Source organism: Choristoneura fumiferana, chromosome 26 (genome assembly GCF_025370935.1).
Source record: "Choristoneura fumiferana chromosome 26, NRCan_CFum_1, whole genome shotgun sequence".
NCBI classification, from domain to species: Eukaryota; Metazoa; Arthropoda; class Insecta; order Lepidoptera; family Tortricidae; genus Choristoneura; species Choristoneura fumiferana.
The window spans coordinates 5,289,721-5,302,604 of NC_133497.1; positions in this window are offsets into that span (position 1 = coordinate 5,289,721).

Genomic DNA, 12,884 nt, shown 5'->3' on the forward strand with positions numbered 1-12,884 from the left:
ATTTCGCTGTTTCTCGGTCTGTGGGTGGCAGACGACTTGGTTAGGTTAGGTTAGGTTAGGTTAGGTTAGGTTAGGTTAGGTTAGGTTAGGTTAGGTTAGGTTAGGTTAGGTTAGGTTAGGTTAGGTTAGGTTAGGTTAGGTTAGGTTAGGTTAGGTTAGGTTAGGTTAGGTTAGGTTAGGTTAGGTTAGGTTAGGTTAGGTTAGGTTAGGTTAGGTTAGGTTAGGTTAGGTTAGGTTAGGTTAGGTTGGGGTGCAATGTCGGATTCCTCCTCGCGTGCTCGGGCGTTACAACTTCCTACTATCCGAGGCATTGGCCTCATGGGGTAGGAAAGTGTAGCGTCTGGGCCTGGTGCATCCTGGGCAACGACGGCTAGTAAATTCATTAGGTGGATTTGCTAGCCGGCGGCCAATATCCGACGGGGGGGAGGGGTGTTGGCTTGGCGGGGGGAGCCCAAAGGCAGAGGGCCACCGGGTGAACCCTGCCAGCCAACGGGCCTGCGGGCCCACAAGAGGGCGGCGTCCGGCCTTCGGGCCGACGCCTTTGGACGGAGGTGAGCCTGAGCGAAGTACCTGTCCTTTAGGGTCAGGGAAAAGCGAGGGTGAGCCCATCGGGCGGAGGGCGTTAGCCCAGTGATGCCGGGGCGGTGCAGCCCTTTTAAGGGCTGTGGTCGCCGGACGTGACGACTGACTTCTTCGACGTGACTGGGGTGGGGGGTGTTGGTTTGGCGAGGGGAGCCCAAAGGCAGAGGGCCACCGGGCAAACCTTGCCAACCAACGGGCCTTCGGGCCCACAAGAGGGCGGCGTCCGGTCTTCGGGCCGACGCCTTTGGACGGAGGTGAGCCTGAGCGAAGTACCTGTCCTTTAGGGTCAGGGAAAAGCGAGGGTGAGCCCATCGGGCGGAGGGCGTTAGCCCAGTGATGCCGGGGCGGCGCAGCCCTTTTAAGGGCTGTGGTCGCCGGACGTGACGACTGACTTTTTCGACGTGACTGGGGTAGGGGGGGTGTTGGTCTGGTGAGGGGAGCCCAAAGGCAGAGGGCCACCGGGCAAACCTTGCCAACCAACGGGCCTTCGGGCCCACAAGAGGGCGGCGTCCGGCCTTCGGGCCGACGCCTTACAGACGGAGGCAAGCCCTTGCTTTTGCCTGTCTTAAATGATGGGTATTAAGTAAGGGTGAGCCTCATCGGGCGGAGGGCGCAAGCCCAATGATGCCGGGGCGGCGCAGCCCTTTTAAGGGCTGTGGTCGCTGGACGTGACTGACTTTCGACGTGACTGGGGTAGGGGGGATGTTGGTCTGGTGAGGGGAGCTGCCGGGCGAACCTTGCCATCCAACGGGCCTTTGGGCCCTAAGAGGGCGGCGTCTGGCCTTCGGGCCGATGCCTTTTTGAGGGGGGCGAGCCCAAGCTGAGTACCTGTCCTCATTAGACAGGGAAAGGTGAGGGTGAGCCCTATTGGGCGGAGGGCGCAAGCCCAATGATGCCGGGGTGGCGTAGCCCTTTTCAGGGCTGTGGTCACCGATGGGGGCGAACCTGAGCTGAGTACCTGTTCTCATTAGACAGGGAAAGGTGAGGGGGAGCCCTTGGGCGGCACAGCGGGCGAGGGCGAGGAATCCCGGACCCGCATTGCACGTGCCGTCCTGGACGAGCGCCCCTAAAATCCTAGGGGCGCAGCGCCCCAACACCATCTTGGGGCGCAGAGAGGGAGCCCATCCCGGGCTGGCCTGCGGCGTCGCGGTGAAATGTTCGCGATCCCGTGGCGTCCGCACAAGGGCCGAGAGGGTAAGGTCGTGTTGTTTTTAGTCGGTATGCCCCCTCTTGGGGGAGAGCCCGACAGACCCCACCCGCTGCCTCGAGCGGGGGACATGCATAAGGCGCATTTTCAGCACGTAAAAAAAAAAAAAAAAAAAAAAAAAAAAAAAAAAAAAAAAAAAAAGGTTAGGTTAGGTTAGGTTAGGTTAGGTTAGGTTAGGTTAGGTTAGGTTAGGTTAGGTTAGGTTAGGTTAGGTTAGGTTCCCCCCCGAGTGTCGCTACCTTGTCGTGGTGGGGGGGCTTGAGCCCTTGATCTTCGGGTTTGCATAGCTCGAAGGGAAAGGGTGACCAAGAGCGGCACAGCTTCGGCAGAGCCCATTTTGGGCCAGGCGGGGCAGGCGCGCCCTAGTGAAAGGGTGCGCCACTTTCCTGCTCCCTGTCTCTCCTGTAGCAGGGGACAACGGGGATGCAGAGGCGGTGGGTCCGCTCCCGGTACCTCTCTGATTAGCAGAGTAGACTGGGACGCGGACGTGACTTGGAGGAGCGCCGTCCGCAAGGGCGGCCCTACTGCAGGGCTCTTCTTAGAGCTGCTGTGGAAACTCGCAACCCGGCCCATAGGTGCCGGGAGTGAGGGTCGTCACCTGCAAAGGGAGGACCACGAGGAAGGAAAACCTCTATAAAAACCGGGGATAACCGCTCCTTACTGCGGTTCTGGATACGGGTTGCAGCGTATCCAGTACCAGGCCGGAGACAAGTAGGTCCTGTGGATCGAACGGGTCCGGCCTGGATCAGCGGCTTGCCGGAAGTACCACGCCAGTGGTGAACGGGTTGGCGTAACTGCAACACAGGGGAACTCATCCCTTAAATCAGAGGAGAGCGGCTCCCTCTTTAAAAGGGGCAGGGGCCTTACCCCTTAAAGTAAGGAAATGGGTGACAAAAAAGAGATATTACCCCAGGAGGGTACCCTTCGGGGAGAATCCCTCACCGCCAACATCCCGCGGTCAGCCCCATCGTATTCTGGGGGGGGCAAAAGTCACTTCGTGGGCCCTCAAAGCCCACGCTTAGATATAAGTTCTCCGGCGATACAAATCGCCGAACGAAAAGGTTTACCATTGCGCGACTGCCACGTGCGTCTCATAAGGCAGAAATCGCCAAACAGCTCCAACCAAGAGCCCGAACTGAGGGCAAACACAAGCTCGGACGTCAGCTTTGCTTCCCAGGGGACCGCAGGTCGTGAGTCCTCTGGAAAGAGCAAGCTGGAGAATATCCCGGAGGGAGCTGAGCGGATGAAGCAGAAGCGGAAGAGATTCCGCCCTGCTTCATCCGTGCTCAGCTCAAGTGATGAAGGGTCCACAGCTGATGGACAAAAACAACAGCCAAGAGGCAGAGGTCGCCCGCCTACATCAGGCAAGTACGCAGGCCTGGCTAAGGCAAAGGAGGCGTACAATCGTGCCCTGAGAGAGGAGCTTCGTCTAAAGGCGGAGTTAGAGCTTCAGGACATGGTTATCACGACCAGGCAGGGGTACCAGAGAGGCACCTCTGCGGGGAAAAATGACCAGGAGGACACCGCGGGCAATAAAGACCTTGGCCAGCAGGTCACTGACAGCGTGGCCATTATCAACAAGGTCGCGTTAACGTCTAAGAACCTGTCAGGAGGCTATATTAAATGCCTAAAAGACGCGGCTGCTGCGATTGCTGATGCCTTCTCGGAGCTCAGCAAGCGCACAGCCACTGACGAGACGGCTCGGCTGCAAGCCGACAACAATCGGCTGCAAGCCGAGATGGCCAGTCTCCGAAAGGAGCTGGCCGATCTTAAAAAGGACCTTGAGGGGATGCGGAAGCAGGGCAGTCCGCAACCCCCTCTTACCGGACATGACGGGGAGGAGTTGCCCCCTGCGCAGCCCCCCCCAAGAAGAGAGGAAAGTCAAGGTGTGGCCACTCTTCCAGCAATGGACATGGACAAGCTCTGTCGAGCCGTCATGGCACAAGTCTGTCCATACCTGGATGCCCACCTGGCTGGCATCCAAGACCGGCTCCTTCCGGAAAAGCCCGTGCGGCCTCCATCGAATGCGGAAGGCGGAGGAAATGCACGGGCCGAGGATGGGTCTGCATCTGGCCTTGGTTCATCCGGCCCGAAGCAGAAGCCGGGAAAGAGCAGAAGCAAAAACAGAAGAAGGAAAAATAAAGAATTGGCTCCTAACCCGATTCCGCCACCGCGAGCTCCAGAAAAGGACAACACGTCGGGATGGACTGAGGCTACGCCGAAGAAGAAAAGGAAAAAGGGTCCTAAGAAAGGAAATGGGAAGATGAAAGCACCTGCTGAGGGCGGGAGGGCGCCACCTGATAAGTGGCAGAAGGCCCGAAGTCTCCGTGCGCCTCGTTCCTCGGCGGTAGTTCTCACCCTTCTGGAACCACAAGCGCAGGAGATGGGGGCTGATTTTGGCAGTATACTGGCGGATGCCAAAAGGAAAGTACGACTGGAGGACCTGGGCATCCCTGGCCTCCGTCTGAGAAAGGCCCAAACCGGGGCCTACATTATGGAGGTACCCGGTACGACAAGTGGTGATAAAGCTGACGCACTGGCCAGAAAACTAAGTGAGGTCACGGATCCAACGGTAGTGCGAGTGTCCAGGCCCACCAAATGCGCAGAATTGCGTATTTCGGGCCTAGACGAGTCCGTCTTGTCTACCGAAGTAGTAGCGGCGGTCGCTCGCGCTGGGGGCTGTACAGAGGCTGAGGTAAAGCCCGGAGAGGTTTCGTACGGTCGCTCTGGGCTAGGAACTGTGTGGCTTCGTTGCCCTATTCCAGCGGCAAAAAAGGTTGTAGAGGCGGGCAGGCTGCTGGTGGGCTGGGTGTCGGCGCAGGTCAAGCTGCTCGATGCCCGTCCTCTGCGCTGCTTCCGTTGCCTCGAGGTGGGCCACGTAAAAGCGAAGTGCAAGGCGGCGGTGGATCGCAGCCTACTGTGCTACCGCTGCGGAAGTCCCGGCCACGTGGCAAATGCGTGTACTGCAGCACCACACTGCGTGTTGTGCGCGGAGGCCGGGTTATCGGCCAATCACAAGGTGGGTAGCAGGGCGTGCAACCCACAAAAATCAAGGCCGGGCAGAGCTGACAAGGGACCGCAATCCACTTCGCAGCCAAACAACCAGAAGGGCAGCACAACTGAGCCCCGGGCCGAGGAGGAAGACATAATAACCGAGTAACATTATGGCTCCAACTCCATTTCGCTACTTACAGGCGAACATCAACCACTGCGCCAGAGCCCAGGATCTTTTGTTCCAGAGCATGGCGGAGTGGTTGATTCATGTCGCTGTAGTAGCCGAGCCATACTCGGTGCCGCCCAGGGATAACTGGGTGGGGGACCTGGACAGCCTCGTAGCGCTGGCAACTCAACCATCGGTTGGCTCTGCGCCGCTCGAGAGAGTTGTGCGGGGTCATGGCTACGTGGCTGCCAACATCGGCAACACCATGGTCGTAGGGGCATACTTCTCGCCGAACAGGGCTCTTGCTGAATTCGAGGTTTTCCTCGATGAAGTGCGGGCTCTGATCGGCAGAAGCAACCCGGAGATGCTGCTGGTCGCGGGGGACTTCAACGCCAAATCAGTGGCGTGGGGCTCCCCCGCGACTGACGTGCGCGGTCAAACGCTGGTGGAGTGGGCAGCAGCTACAGGTTTGGGTGTCCTGAACCGAGGGACGGCAGACACGTGCGTGCGGCAACAGGGTGGCTCCATCGTAGACATCACGTTCGCCAATGCCGCCCTGGCGCGCCGTGTCCAAGGCTGGGAGGTACTAGAGGGAGTGGAGACGCTATCGGACCACCGATACATTCGCTTTGAAGTCTCCGCTCACCACTCTATCCAGGACGGCCTAAGCCGTTCCCTGCAGGGAGATAGCCCAAGATGGGCAGTCAAACGGCTTGACCGGGACCTACTGCATGCGGCGGCCTTGGTCCAAGCTTGGCCGGAAGCGCCCGAAGCCCCGGCAGATGTTGAAGAAGAAGCAGCCTGGCTCAGCGAGGCCATGACGCAGATCTGCGATGCTGCAATGCCGCGGGTCAAGCCCAGTGGGCCGAGGCGGAATGTGTACTGGTGGTCCGCAGAACTAACGCAGCTGCGCAAGTCTTGCGTGGCTGCGAGACGCCAGTACACGAGAAGCCGAAGGCGGAGGAGGCGAGACCTGGCGGCCGAAGAAGACCTGTATGCGAGGTACAGAGCGGCTAGCAGGGCCCTCAGCGTGGCCATTGGCCAAGCCAAAGACCTGGCGGAGCAGGAAATGCTGGAGACTCTGAACAGCGATCCGTGGGGAAGGCCGTACAAGTCGGTGAGGGGCAAACTTCGCCCTTGGGCCCCCCCACTCACGCAAAGTCTCCAGCCGGACCTGGTGAGCCAAATTGTGGGAGCTCTATTCCCACAGCGGGGCGAACACCGGCCCCCGCGAATGGCTCCAGTAATTCCGACAGTGGATGAAACCATACCGGAGGTGACAGAGGATGAATTGGGGTTTGCAGTACTCAAGCTAAAGGCCAAAAACACTGCTCCCGGTCCTGACGGTACTCCGGGCCGCGCTTGGGCTTTAGCACTCGGCCCTTTAGAGCAAAGGGTGAGGGCTCTATTCTCCATGTGCCTGGTACAGGGTCGCATACCTCGGGCGTGGAAATGCGGAAAGTTGGTTCTTCTAAGGAAGGAAGGGCGACCGGCCGATTCCCCTTCGGGGTACCGACCGATCGTCCTTCTTGACGAGAAGGCCAAGCTGTTTGAGCGGGTAGTGGCTGCCCGTCTCGTACGGCATTTGGAGGACCAAGGGCCGGGCCTGAGCGCGTGCCAGTACGGATTCCGGCAGGGCAGGTCCACCATCGACGCTGTAGCGAGGGTGAAGGCCCTGGCGGATGAAGCGGTTTCCCGAGGGGAGGTGGTGTTGGCGGTGTCCCTGGACATTGCCAATGCTTTCAACACCCTTCCCTGGGAAACGATCAAGGAGGCGCTCAGGTACCACAACGTGCCTGAGTACTTGCGTAGGGTAGTGGGGTCATACCTCTCTGAGCGGACGATCCGCTACCCTACGAAGCATGAGTGGGTAGAGCGGCAGATGTCGTGCGGTGTACCACAGGGATCGGTCTTAGGACCACTCCTGTGGAACATCGGTTACGACTGGGTGCTGCGCGGCGCTAACCTGCCGGGGGTCGAAATAACGTGTTATGCGGATGATACCCTCGTCACAGCCCGCGGCGCCACCTTCCGCGAGGCGTCCCTGCTGGCTACAGCCGGCGTGGCTCTGACGGTGGACAGGATTCGAAGGCTAGGCCTCGAGGTCGCCCTCCACAAGTCCCCATCTGCTTTAGCAACGTAGGGCACCTCCAGGCAATACAGCATAGTGGTGAGTGGAGTCCATCGGCGTTGAGAAGACGATGAAGTATCTAGGACTCGTCCTCGACAGCCGATGGAACTTCCAGGAGCACTTCCGGCGCTTGGCTCCAAAGCTGATCGGATCAGCATCGGCTTTGAGTCGGCTCCTTCCAAACGTGGGCGGGCCGAAGGCAGGTTGCCGCCGACTATACACGGGCGTGGTGCGGTCGATGGCCCTGGGAGTGGGCGGATTCCCTTTCCGCCCAAAACAAGACCCACTTGCGACAGCCGCAAAGGGTCATGGCGGTTAGGGTAACGAGGGCGTACCGCACCACCTCGTTCGAGCTGCGATGGCGGGCACCCCACCAGAAATAGATGCCGAGTTCTGGCCGACGTATACCGGCAAGTAGCCGAGGCGCGCGGCAGAGGCAAAGGCCGTGCGAAGAGATAAGGCGGTGGAGAGACAGCTTCGTCTAAAGGCGGAGTTGAGCTGGAGGCTCTGGAATAACGACCAGGCAGGGGTACCAAAGAGGCACTTCTGCGGGGAAGAATGTCCAGGACGACACTACGGGCAATAAAGACCTTGGCCAGCAAGTCACTGACAGCGTGGCCATTATCAACAAGGTCGCGCTAACGTCAAAAAACCTGTCAGGAGGATACATCAAATGTTTGAAAGATGCGGCTGCTGCGATTTCTGATGCTTTCTCGGAGCTCAGCAAGCGCACAGCCACGGACGAGACGGCTCGGCTGCAAGCCGACAACAATCGGCTGCAAGCCGAGATGGCCAGTCTCCGAAAGGAGCTGGCCGATCTCAAAAAGGACCTTGAGGGGATGCGGAAGCAGGGCAGTCCGCAACCCCCTCTTACCGGACATGACGGGGAGGAGTTGCCCCCTGCGCAGCCCCCCCCAAGAAGAGAGGAAAGTCAAGGTGCGGCCAATCTTCCAGCAATGGACATAGACAAGCTCTGTCGAGCCGTCATGGCCCAAGTCTGTCCATACCTGGATGCCCACCTGGCTGGCATCCAAGATCGGCTCCTTCCGGAAAAGCCCGAGCGGCCTCCATCGAATGCGGAAGGCGGAGGATATGCACGGGCCATGGATGGGTCTGCAACTGGCCCTGGTTCATCCGGCCCGAAGCAGAAGCCGAAGAGCAGAAACAAAAACAGGAAAAGGAAAAAGAAAGATTTGGCTCCTAACCCGATTCCGCCACCGCGAGCTCCAGAAAAGGACAACACGTCGGGATGGACTAAGGCTACGCCGAAGAAGAAAAGGAAAAAGGGTCCTAAGGAAGGAAATGGGAAGATGAAAGCACCTGCTGAGGGAGGGAGGGCGCCGCCTGATAAGTGGCAGAAGGCCCGAAGGCTCCGTGCGCCTCGTTCCTCGGCGGTAGTGCTCACCCTTCTGGAACCACAAGCGCAGGAGATGGGGGCTGATTTTGGCAGTATACTGGCGGATGCCAAAAGGAAAGTACGACTGGAGGACCTGGGCATCCCTGGCCTCCGTCTGAGAAAGGCCCAAACCGGGGCTTACATTATGGAGTTACCCGGTACGACAAGCGGTGATAAAGCTGACGCACTGGCCAGAAAACTAAGTGAGGTCACGGATCCAACGGTAGTGCGAGTGTCCAGGCCCACCAAATGCGCAGAATTGCGTATTTCGGGCCTAGACGAGTCCGTCTTGTCTACCGAGGTAGTAGCGGCGGTCGCTCGCGCTGGGGGCTGCACAGAGGCTGAGGTAAAGCCCGGAGAGGTCTCGTACGGTCGCTCTGGCCTAGGAACTGTGTGGCTTCGTTGCCCTATTCCAGCGGCAAAAAAGGTTGTAGAGGCGGGCAGGCTGCTGGTGGGCTGGGTGTCGGCGCAGGTCAAGCTGCTCGATGCCCGTCCTCTGCGCTGCTACCGTTGCCTCGAGGTGGGCCACGTAAAAGCGAAGTGCAAGGCGGCGGTGGATCGCAGCCTACTGTGCTACCGCTGCGGAAGTCCCGGCCACGTGGCAAATGCGTGTGCTGCAGCACCACACTGCGTGTTGTGCGCGGAGGCCGGGTTATCGGCCAATCACAAGGTGGGTAGCAAGGCGTGCAACCCACAAAAATCAAGGCCGGGCAGAGCTGACAAGGGACCGCAATCCACTTCACAGCCAAACAACCAGAAGGGCAGCACAACTGAGCCCCGGGCCGAGGAGGAAGACATAATAACTGAGTAACATTATGGCTCCAACTCCAATTCGCTACTTACAGGCGAACATCAACCACTGCGCCAGAGCCCAGGATCTTTTGTTCCAGAGCATGGCGGAGTGGTTGATTCATGTCGCTGTAGTAGCCGAGCCATACTCGGTGCCGCCCAGGGATAACTGGGTGGGGGACCTGGACAGCCTCGTAGCGCTGGCCACTCAACCATCGGCTGGCTCTGCGCCGCTCGAGAGAGTGGTGCGGGGTCATGGCTACGTGGCTGCCAACATTGGCAACACCATGGTCGTAGGGGCATACTTCTCGCCGAACAGAGCTCTTGCTGAATTCGAGGTGTTCCTCGATGAAGTGCGGGCTCTGATCGGCAGAAGCAACCCGGAGCTGCTGCTGGTCGCGGGGGACTTTAACGCCAAATCCGTGGCGTGGGGGTCCCCAGCGACTGACGCGCGCGGTCAAACGCTGGTGGAGTGGGCAGTAGCTACAGGTTTGGGTGTCCTGAACCAAGGGACGGCAGACACGTGCGTGCGGCAACAGGGTGGCTCCATCGTAGACATCACGTTCGCCAATGCCGCCCTGGCGCGCCGTGTCCAAGGCTGGGAGGTACTAGAGGGAGTGGAGACGCTATCGGACCACCGATACATTCGCTTTGAAGTCTCCGCTCACCACTCTATCCAGGACGGCCTAAGCCGTTCCCTGCAGGGAGATAGCCCAAGATGGGCAGTCAAACGGCTTGACCGGGACCTACTGCATGCGGCGGCCTTGGTCCAAGCTTGGCCGGAAGCGCCCGAAGCCCCGGCAGATGTTGAAGAAGAAGCAGCCTGGCTCAGCGAGGCCATGACGCAGATCTGCGATGCTGCAATGCCGCGGGTCAAGCCCAGTGGGCCGAGGCGGAATGTGTACTGGTGGTCCGCAGAACTTACGCAGCTGCGCAAGTCTTGCGTGGCTGCGAGACGCCAGTACACGAGGAGCCGAAGGCGGAGGAGGCGGGACCTGGCGGCCGAAGAAGACCTGTATGCGAGGTACAGAGCAGCTAGCAGGGCCCTCAGCGTGGCCATTGGCCAAGCCAAAGACCTGGCTGAGCAGGAAATGCTGGAGACTCTGAACAGCGATCCGTGGGGAAGGCCGTATAAGTCGGTGAGGGGCAAACTCCGGCCTTGGGCCCCCCCACTCACGCAAAGTCTCCAGCCGGACCTTGTGAGCCAAATTGTGGGAGCCCTATTCCCACAGCGGGGCGAACACCTGCCCCCGCGAATGGCTCCAGTAACTCCGATGGTGGGTGAAGCCATACCGGAGGTGACAGAGGAAGAATTGGGGTTGGCAGTACTCAGGCTAAAGGCCAAAAACACTGCCCCCGGTCCTGATGGTACTCCGGGCCGCGCCTGGGTTTTAGCACTGGGTCCTTTAGAGCAAAGGGTGAGGGCTCTATTCTCCGCGTGCCTGGCACAGGGTCGCATACCTCGGGCGTGGAAATGCGGAAAGTTGGTGCTTCTAAGGAAGGAAGGGCGACCGGCCGATTCCCCTTCGGGGTACAGACCGATCGTCCTTCTTGACGAGAAGGCCAAGCTGTTCGAGCGGGTAGTGGCTGCTCGTCTCGTTCGACATTTGGAGGACCAAGGGCCGGGCCTGAGCGCGTACCAGTACGGATTCCGCCAGGGCAGGTCCACCATCGACGCTATAGCGAGGGTGAGGGCCCTGGCGGATGAAGCGATTTCCCGGGGGGAGGTGGTGTTGGCGGTGTCCCTGGACATTGCCAATGCTTTTAACACCCTTCCCTGGGAAACGATCAAGGAGGCGCTCAGGTACCACAACGTGCCTGAGTACTTGCGTAGGGTAGTGGGGTCATACCTCTCTGAGCGGGCAATCCGTTACCCTACGCAGCATGAGTGGGTGGAGCGGCAGATGTCGTGCGGTGTCCCACAGGGGTCAGTCTTAGGACCACTCCTGTGGAACATCGGCTACGACTGGGTGCTGCGCGGCGCTAATCTGCCGGGGGTCGAAATAACGTGCTATGCGGATGACACCCTCGTCACAGCCCGTGGCGCCACCATCCGCGAGGCTTCCCTGCTGGCTACAGCAGGCGTGGCCCTGACGGTGGATAGAATTAGAAGGCTAGGCCTCGAGGTCGCCCTCCACAAGTCCGAAGCCATATGCTTCCATGGACCTCGTAGGGCACCTCCAGGCAATACTAGCATAATAGTAAGTGGAGTTTCCATCGGCGTTGAGAAGACGATGAAGTATCTAGGACTCGTCCTCGACAGCCGATGGAACTTCCAGGATCACTTCCGGCGCTTGGCTCCTAAGCTGATCGGATCAGCATCGGCGTTGAGTCGGCTCCTTCCAAACGTGGGCGGGCCGAAGGCGGGCTGCCGCCGACTATACACGGGCGTGGTGCGGTCGATGGCCCTGTACGGAGCACCGATATGGGTGGATTCCCTTTCCGCCCAAAACAAGACCCTCCTGCGGCAACCGCAAAGGGTTATGGCGGCTAGGGTAACGAGGGCGTACCGCACCACCTCGTTCGAGGCGGCCTGCGTTCTAGCGGGCACCCCACCGTGGGAACTGGATGCCGAGGTTCTGGCGGACGTATACTGGCAAGTAGCTGAGGCGCGCGCCAGAGGGGAACGACCGTGCCCGGAAGAGATAAGGCGGTGGAGAGACATCTCCCGCCAAACTCTCTTCCGGAAATGGCTGGAGGCTCTGGAGCGGCCGAGCGCCGGCCACTGGACCATATCGGGAGTCCGGCCCATCTTAGAAAGATGGGTCGACAGGACATGGGGTGTTGTCTCCTTTCACCTAGCGCAGGTACTGTCGGGGCATGGTTGCTTCGGCAAGTACCTGTGCAAGATCGCAAGGAGGGAGACAACACCAATATGCCACCACTGCGGCGGGGCGGACGACACCGCGCAGCACACGCTGCAGATGTGTCCCGCCTTTGAAGGCCAAAGAGGATGTCTAAAGGCAGTGATAGGGAATGACCTCTCGCTGCCGGCCGTCGTTAAATCCATGACCGACAGCGAGAGGTCGTGGATCGCCATGGCCTCCTTCTGCGAGGAGGTGATGGCGATAAAAGAGGGAGCGGAGCGTGAGCGGGAAGAGGACCCGTCCTCTCAGCCCATGCGCCGCAGGCGAGTTGGGCGACGGCGGTTGAACCACAACCGCGCAATCCCGCCCTAATAGGGACTGCGGGTGACGGGCACGGGGAGGCCCGTCCTCCGCCGATAACGTCCCTGAGCTGGTAGGCGCGCCAAGTGTTCCGGCGCGCCTACAGCGATGGTAAGAAGGAGACGTAAGGTCCCCTGAGATGGGTCCACAAATGGATAACTGTCGCGCGTCCGGGCCATGGATGTTCACAGTTCCCACAGCCCGGCTGCTTCAAAGGCAGTGAAGAGGAACACCCTGGGGTTTTTAGTGGGTACACCGCCCCCTTCTGGGGCGGGATTCCCACATGCCCACCGGTCTCCCCGGGCCGGTGAAGTCCGTAAAGGATTTTCCCCAGGTTAAAAAAAAAAAAAAAAAAGGTTAGGTTAGGTTAGGTTAGGTTAGGTTAGGTTAGGTTAGGTTAGGTTAGGTTAGGTTAGGTTAGGTTAGGTTAGGTTAGGTTAGGTTAGGTTAGG